Below are 9,696 nucleotides of genomic sequence, written 5' to 3' on the forward strand. Positions count from 1 at the left end.
GATATGCTCAGAACATTCTCAATGGACTTTAGAGATGCATGGGATGTTCACCTACCGTTGGTTGAATTTTACTATAACAATAGTTATCACACAGTATAAAGGTTGCACTGCTTGAAGCACTTTATGGGAGAAAGTGTTGTTCACAGTTGTGTTGGCCAGAAGCCGGTGACACCCAACTAGCAAAGAAGCACACTGGAAACATATTGCTAACCGGGCCTTAAATTAGGGGTGTTCGTTTAGGTGGATCGGTATGATCCGATCCAATCAAATAAATCCAAATGGATTTCGGTTTTCAATACATGGATCCGAATAGTCTAAACTAATTTCAAATCCGATCCGATCCAACCAAATTACAGTACGGTTGGATCGGTTTTTACAATTCGGTTTTTAAGAGGCAAGATATTTTAAATAATGTATAACTTAAATATTAGCTAACTCTTTAAAAGTAACTAAATAAAACTTTTTAGCTATGAATTATAATTTATAAACAACTATTAAGAAAATTAGTTATAGTTTAATATTTCATTGAAAATTTTTTTTTATAAGAAGTACATATTAAAATACTATCTTGGTTGAAAGTCTCTAATAATTAAAAAATAATTTAGTAAATTTTTAAATGATTAAAGATCTATAGTAAAAAAATAATAATAAGTTGTTGTTAAGTTTTTTTAGGCTATTCGGTTCTTATTTTATGAACCAAAACCAATCTGAAATCCAAAAATAATAATTCAGTTTAACTTAAAATCAATCCAAAAAACCGAATATCCGAACTAAATAGTCTAATCCAAATTGTCTGATTGAACAATTCGGTTTTAACCAAATAGTGAACAGCCCTACCTGAGATTATTCATGAGACAACCAAGAAGATCGTGAAGATAAAGGAACGGTTGAGAACGGATTGTGATCGTCAGAAGAAATATGCCGACCTTCAAAGAAAACCACATGAATTTCAAGTTTGGGATAGAGTCATGCTAAGAGTATCTCCATGGAAAGGAGCTATAAGATTTAGCAAGAGAGGCAAACTAAATCCATGATACATAGGACCTTTTGAGATCCTTTCTAGAATAGGCCAGCAGCTTACCGACTCGCTCTTCCCCAAGAGCTCAGTAGCGTACACAATGTTTTCCGCATTTCAAACCTTAAGAAATGTCTCTCATAAGACACGCTACTTGTACCTATCGATGAGATCCAAATCGACATGAAACTCGATTTCGTAGAGGAGCAAGTCAAGATCATGGATTGCAAAGTCAAGAGGCTTAAGCAAAGCCGCATTCCCATAGTCAAGGTACGATGGAACTCTAGGCGAGGAATAGAGTACACGTGGGAACACGTAGATCAAATAAGGAGCAAGTATCCCCATTTATTTAAGAGCTCCTTGATTACACACTAAATTTCAGGACAAAATTTCTTTTAACGGGGGGGGGGGGGGGGGGGGGGGAGGGGGTATGTGATAACCTAGAGAATATGACACCAAACGTCGTTAACACTTAACGATAAGACATAAGAATGTAACAGGGACAAACTTGTAAGCACCCGATACATCATAATATATTTGAAATTTTCATCCTTAATTACGTCAACCATTGCGCTCAAAAATAAGTGCACAAAAACTCACGTCACCTTGAGAGCAGGTTAGCATATTTAGGCTCCTTAAGCTACCGTGATTCAAGAAATATAAATTTCGTAAGAACCTGACAAACTATGGAGGAGATATAATGTTTAGGGTCAATTTATATCCACCATAATTCAAAAATTACAACAACGAAAACTACAAGGAGATTGGTTGACTTTTGGAGAAAGTCCCCAACTAGAAAATCATAGTACTACTTAAAGCAGGAATTATGAGGCAAGCAACACCTAAAACGGACATCATGTGTGAGAGTTATGATTTTTATAAAATTATAATGGTAATAAAAACATGTCGAAAAATGAAATTCAAAACTAGACAAAACATCCAAAAGGAAAGTTGTAGAGAATGACACTACCTACATGAATATATAAGAGTCGTTGAGAACGGAGTTCGTATGCGACAGTTATGAAATTTTAAAATTTAATTTTTATCGTCACGCACGCTCGCGTGAAGTGCTCTGCACACACTAACACCTGATTACGTCGAGTTACAGGATGACTTGGCACAATGGGATGAGGACACGTGGCACGACCGTGCGGCTTGCAAGTATTTATGCGGAACGTGCTCTAAACCTGCTACAAATAACAGGTCTCGGTAGTCAATTTCCTTAAATCATTCTTGAATCCTCTCTCTAAAATCGCATCGTGTGTCATCGCCTCGATCGCCTCTTGAAGCGCTAACTTGTGGTATCTACCCTACACCAACATTTTCAAACTCACAGGTGAGTTGATGGGCCCATTTTCAACACTTTTCAGTGCGTAATATATGTTTAAGTTACAACGTTACATAGTTATCACTAATTATAGTTAGATAATTATGCCCATAGCATTAGGGTAATATTAGGCCGACGGTTACTCTGCCCAAACTCTTTAGCTAGTATTATGCCTAGTTGTTATACTGAACCGCTATGATAGATAAGATCATACCTTGTTATCACGTTGGTCAGTTGCCAGGAAACGTTGAAACTATTTAGCTAATAATATATATAATAAGTATACCATATAAAACATAACGCGGATAACAACACGACCGGCCAGGGGAGGCCCCTACGACAAGAGTTAGATGAGACACAATTCATCAACACGTTGATTGATATTCAGCTAGTGCCCGACCTATAGTCGTTAATTCTTAAGTGAGTGAGAGAGATATGTGTAGATCTATATAGGATTGACAATCCCACCTGTGGTTGCTAGCTACAACCCGGCGGAAAATCGAAGCAGGCATAACTTTCTTAACAGAGTAACGTTCGATTGAGCGTCGCGTTATTTCTTTCAGGATCAACAGTCAAAGCTTGATTATAGGAACTCATCCTAACTTTGTCAAACTAAAACTAGATACAATAAACTACTATTAGGATTAATCCAGCTAAGTAGTGATAATACTCACAAACTCGAGGAAGCAAGTTTAGATCAACCAAAACTCAACTATCTTAGACTCCCACTAGGAACCTACCTATGGAAGTAGTGATAGTACTCACAAGCTCAAGGAAGTGAGTTTAGGATAAACAAAACAACTAAAATACCCACACATGTTTTAACAAAATAAAACCCATATACTCACCAACATTATGTTGACCTCTCAAACCACATGTATTCTCAGGAGAATGAACCCACCTGAAGAAGGAGATAACCCCGATGATGCAGTCCAGAACTTATGTGTTTTGCTTTTGTACTTTGCTTTCGTAACCTACATGTACCTCAAAAAATTATGTAATATATATCTTGTTTAATGAATAAATAGCTACATTTTTAGTACATCTTGTGTATTATTCAATGCATATCTTGGCCTGAAATTCCAATATCCTAACGTCGCACAGCCTAGCGCTTCCACCGTCGTCCAGGGGTGTGACACAATCTCCCTCCTCTGTGCAAATGAATGCAACTTAGTCTGGGCCGGATACTTTAGTGTCGATACAAACTCTAAAATCCACATATTGAGAAGGCTCAAGTAACGTGACATATGAACCTACTCGGAAGAAGCATACTCTAGACAGAAAATGGCTCTTTTTGTGAACATTTTGGTGATCTTTGTCACTGACTTTGTCTTCTGCTTGAGCGACAGATATTCATGGTCCAACCTCTCTCTCTCGCTCTCTCTACCATTGGAATGTACTCGGTACGGAACAGCTCCCAGTACCGCACCCAAGTCAATGCGACCTTGTCACACCCCCAAACCTGAACGGCGGAAACATTCGGGGGCAGAGGACATCATGTGCAGTATCATAACAATTAAATAGCAAAGAAAGTAAACACAACCATCATATACATAATTGAAAAAGTTACATGTTTATAAGTGTTACATGTTTCCAAAAGCCAATTACAATATGATGTTCAAAAAGTTTGTTTGACGCCTTAGTGTCAAATCTTCAAAAGCTGTTGATAACCTGTTTTCACTGTCTTCTAGATAATACAAATTATTTGAGAAAAAGTGTCAACATTTAAGTTGGTGAGTTCATAAGCATTTGTATGAATAAGTATATGTTATTCAATGAGATGAATTCATGTTTGTTTCCAGAAAATTCGATATTTTCTATAAAATTGAGTTGTAATCCGTTTGTTGATAAAAATGAGAGTGCTTATCCCGGAAAATCCTATATTGTCCATAAAACTAAGTTGTAAATTGTTTGTTTGTAAAATAATCGTATCTATCCCGGAAAGTTCTATATTTTTCCATAAAAATTGAACTGTAGTCTTATATATCCCAAGACTAATAAATACAAGTATATATGCCATACTTAGTTTTATAACATATAGTTTTATTCGAAAATAAAACCATTTGAAGAGTTGTGTAATTACATAAAATAAGTGTATTATCGATTTCACGTAAAAGTAACATATTGTCGTTTATCATGTGAGTTTTCATAACCGTGATATTAATGAATTGCCTGCCTCGACGTTCTTAAGTCGTCGAAAATATATGATGTTTGTCACTCGTAACCTGCCAGTTGTGTTGTATCTAACAGCCAGGGTGCGGGATCATCAGCCTGTATAGATCTATACACAGGTATCAGGCTCTCCGGAAGGAAACTCTGGTTATAAAACAGGACTTCCATTGATACCTTTGGTACGTATAATGAAGACGAATGGCTCACAAATTTCCAACGAGATAAGTGTTTTGTAATGAAAATGTTCGTACATGAAATTGTTACTCCTTTCGTTACGTTATAATATAAAAATAATTGTATTTTTATATAATCTTTTCTTTGCCCTGAAAGGGTAAAATGATGTGAATGTAACCCAAACTAGACCTATTATAGTTTAAAAGTAATGTATCATCAACAATGATAATCGTTTCATTTTAACATATTTTGCATGTAACCATTTGTAAATTTGGTAATAACATTGTTCCATATGTTTGATATTTCTACAAAAAGATACTTTGATGTAATAAAATATAAAACAATAATTTGTATATTAACACAAATTTCTTGTGTTTTACTTGTATTCTCCCCTAAAACATAGACAAATTATGAAAATATAGGGGTATGAACTCACCTAGAGTATGATAACGGCTTTGTTAACGGGATTGAAACAGATACTTCGATTTAGAACACGTAACAATAGCCATATCCTAATGTTTTAAACACATATTAATGTGTGAATTATTTGATAACAATCGTACGAGGTGATGAAAAATACATGGATTCTAATGGAAGCTAACCAAAATTTATACTTGTAAGGAAGAAGAAGCATGTCTCCTAGAGTAGTTTACACCTTGGAAGTGAAAGGAAATGTGTTGATACTTTGAGAGAGAATTGAGTGTTTTCGTTTACAGGTTGTAAGAATGAGGATTGAACCTGTGACAACCGTCAATTTCTGGTCGAGTCAAAGTCAACTAAAGTCAACAAGTCAAACCAGTCGACTCAATTAACCCTTGCGTACTAGGGTTTACGCTATGTTATTTCCGTACAACTCGCTATTCTAATGAGAAATCACCAATGGAAAAGTCTGTATATCTAGATTTCATTAACCTAATACGGCGTTAAGTAAGGAACCAAACCGATAAAACAATGTTGCATACTCATCGGGAGTGTGTAAGATCCTTGAACATGGATTAACGGGGCTTACAGACCTTGCGTTGCAGAGCCAAACACTCAAAAATGTCACACACGAAACCTCTCTCAATCGTTTTCACTCTATCTCTCTTTATCTAGAATCTCTCCCAAATCTCTCTAAGTATGTGAAATCTCTCCTAAATCTCTCCACATATGTCAAATCTCTCCTAAATCTCTCCAAGAATGAGGAATCTCTCTCCATATGAGAAATCTCTCAAAGTATGTGAAATCTCTCCCAAATCTATCCACGTATGTCAAATCTCTCCCAAATCTCTCCAAGAATGAGGAATCTCTCCCAAATCTCTCTCCATATGAGAAATCTCTCCAAGTATGTGGAATCTCTCCCAAATCTCTCTCAAAAGTTCCTTAAACTTTTTGTAGTCTTTCGGGCCATCCCGACCCTTAACCAGGTCAAAAACCGCTTAAAACGGGGTAAAAACGGATAAAATAGACGTAAGGACCCAAAACCCCTCTTAAGGAGTCGAACCCTCTTAAGGACCCGAAACCCCTCTTAGGAACCGAACTTGTCAGAAGCGAAGGCATCAGAAGCGAACCCCCCTTCGGACCAAAGCTCAACAGACCGAACCTCGCTTAAGGAACCGAAGGTACCTTCGGTCCATTTCACCTCCTACCCTTTCGCTCCATTTCGCCTTCGGCCCAGCAGTAGAAGGGACTGAACCTCGGCCTAGGACCGAGAGGCCTTGCAGGAAGCTCTTTTTCACCCGGTTTTCGACTAGTTTTGCGTTTTGGGCCCGTTTTTAATTGTTTTAACTAGGGATTTTCACCCAAAACTTTATTTTAACATATAAGGCCCCATATTTATTAATTAATCACGTTTTTTGGGATAAATCTTATCCAAGAAGAGTGGGTGAAGTACAAGAGGTGAAGTGTTGACTTTTCTTTATTCTATGACACAAGCAACCACTCCCATACCAACTCCATGTCACTATTCACCATCAGCCCATAACTAGTCATTTAATGGTACTTTTCCCACCATTTTTCAGCCACACACTTGGTCAAGGGTTACAAAACCCTCCTCTCTCCTCACATTTCTTTCATTTCCTCTCATTCTTCCATCAAGAACAAACTCCATTTTCTCTCACTTTTTCTCTCTATTTCGAGACTCCAAGGCTGATCATCAAGCTTTATCATACTCTTGGTAAGTATAATTCAGCCTCCTTGTGATTATTACACTTCATTCTACTCAAATCATCGATTTGATTACACAAACTCCATCACTTTGATCTTAGATTCTCGAAAATCTTCAAGGCATCTTCAAGTGTTCTTGAGTTGAACACTTCCTTTCTCCAACATTCATCTACTGAAATCACACAAGGTGATTTCATACTCCTACATTTTCAAGTTTTCTTAAATTTTAGGGGGGAATACAAGTTAAAACACCAAGAACATAACTAAACTTTTCTAACAGCTTTCATCAGAAAAGTTGGACTCCATTCACGGACTGTTTTGGACAACTTAAACATTTTAGTTTTCAAAACTTTATTACTTGCAAATAGTTCATGTTCTTAGCTTTAAAATGACTACTTTCACATCTCCATACGATTTTTCTACAATTTATCGTGATTTTTACAAAACTGCCTATCATTTCAAGAACAAATCTGGACCAGTCTGTGAATATGAACATTTTAACACAAGTTAAAGACTTCCAAAAATCATGATAAAAATTATGAATAAACTATACACATTTTAGGAACTCTCAGAATTTACAGATTTAGTTTTTGACTTTATATGATTTTTCTATGATCTTTCTAAAACAGTGTAGAAAAGTTAAAAACTAGTTAACAACTTATAACTTTCAACACACTTTGTAACATGTTGAGCAAAGTGTTAAATCTTTGATGACTTCATATTTTACATGTGTTTCTTGTTGTGGTATAATTATATAATAGAAAATACTCACTGAATTGTATGAATCCTTCATCATTACCATTAGTACAAAACAAAGCAAGATAAACATAGTTATATTTTGCTATACATTCGACTTACATAGAAAAAGGGTTCTTATACACCACAAACAAACATACTAAACTATAATAGGTATAGTTAGGTTGCATATACACTTCAAACATCTTGATAAACTATAATAAGTATAGTTTATGTTCATTTACATTACAAAAGGTTTTCATACGAAAAAGGGTACAAATACAAAGTACCGATTTTATACGAAAATGGATACAAATATAAAGTACCGGTTTTATACAAAAAGGGGTACAAATACAAAGTATCAAGTTTTCATACGAAAAGAGGTACAAATACAAAGTACCAGTTTTATACGAAAAGGGGTACAAATACAAAGTACTGATTTTATACAAAAAGGGGTACAAATACAAAGTACCAGGTTTTCATACGAAAATGGGTACAAATACAAAGTACCGGTTTTATACGAAAAGGGGTACAAATACAAAGTACCGGTTTTATACAAAAAGGGGTACAAATACAAAGTACCAGGTTTTCAATACGAAAAGGGGTACAAATACAAAGTACCGGTTTTATACGAAAAGGGGTACAAATACAAAGTACCAGTTTTATACAAAAAGGGGTACAAATACAAAGTACCAGGTTTTCATACAAAAAGGGGTACAAATACAAAGTACCAGGTTCACATGAAATAGTTTTCATGATATTAAAACTATATTTCATCTAGAATTGTTAGACTTCAGCTATAATTGCTAAGTGTATATGCTAGAGTTATATAAGAATCTAGTCACAATCGACATAGAATTGGTGGGCCCGCCTTATCTCATGTTCCTTGTTTGGTTGTGGACCTGGGGCAGACCCATTATATTCAACGGTTTATTTAACTTAATTTTTATATAATTTATATACGCTAAGTGATTATAGAAGGAATCTATGGGTCTTTTTAGGATTCATTATCGCATAACATAGAAGCATTCATTTCATACATAATAAGGAAAATATTGGATTTTCTGGAAACATACTTTGTTACTTTTACAAGGAAAACGGTTTCATTCTAAAACAAAACTCTTATGAACTCACCAACTTAATTGTTGACACGTTTTCAAAACTACTTGTATTCTCAGGAAATCAGTGAAACAGGGAAACCAACAGCATTTTGAGGATGGGATGATAAATCGTCAAACATTTCATTTTGTCATCATAATGTAATTGATTTTGAAACATGTAAACTTGCTATGATGTAACTTTCTCAATTATATTTATGATGGTTGTATTTACTTTGAGCACTATTATACTCGTTGTTGTGATACTATACATGAAGTCCTCCACCCCCGAACGTTTCCGCCATCCTTGGTTTAGGGGTGTGACAGAACCTAAGTTGTGACTTATATATGAAGAAAGGGATAAGAGGTTGAGTTGATGTTTACATTGGTAAATGTAATTATCATCTACGGAATTTGAATTAGGATAAGATATTAGATATTTAGGAGTGTTTTTGGATGAAACAATATATATTAAAGGGGTTTTCAAATCTAACATCTCCTGGTAATGAGTTTTCGCCCTAAATGGTCCTAAAGGAAAAGAGTTTTCATTCCTAAAGTCAAAGGGAAAAAGGAGTTTTTGGATTTGGTCAAGGTGAAAAGGGTTTTTGGAATTCGGTCTTCTAGAAGGGGCGTTTACGGATTTGGCATTCTAGAATAGGGTGTTTTCGGATCTAGTTTGTTTCATGGAGGTGTTTTCAGATTTAGGCAAACCGAAAACACCCTTTTTTTGTCATTTCCAATCCGTAAAACGTCATTGAATTGATTATATTGGCCGAAAACACATATATAAGGTTTATTTATGTTTTAAACCCTTAGTCTTTCAACTTATTATCATTCATAACACTCTAATTTAGCTTAGGTTTCAATCCATACTTCTTTTTTAATTATTTAAACAAGCCCCAAGGCTATAGATAATACATTGAAAAAGGGGTTGAAATGCAGTTTCACTTTTATTGAATTGAAATAACGGGTTGTTACAGACCTTCTATGCAAGAGAATAAGTCTGAGTCGCCAACTTCCACCAGTCCTTC

Source organism: Lactuca sativa, chromosome 8 (genome assembly GCF_002870075.4).
Source record: "Lactuca sativa cultivar Salinas chromosome 8, Lsat_Salinas_v11, whole genome shotgun sequence".
Taxonomy (NCBI): Eukaryota; Viridiplantae; Streptophyta; class Magnoliopsida; order Asterales; family Asteraceae; genus Lactuca; species Lactuca sativa.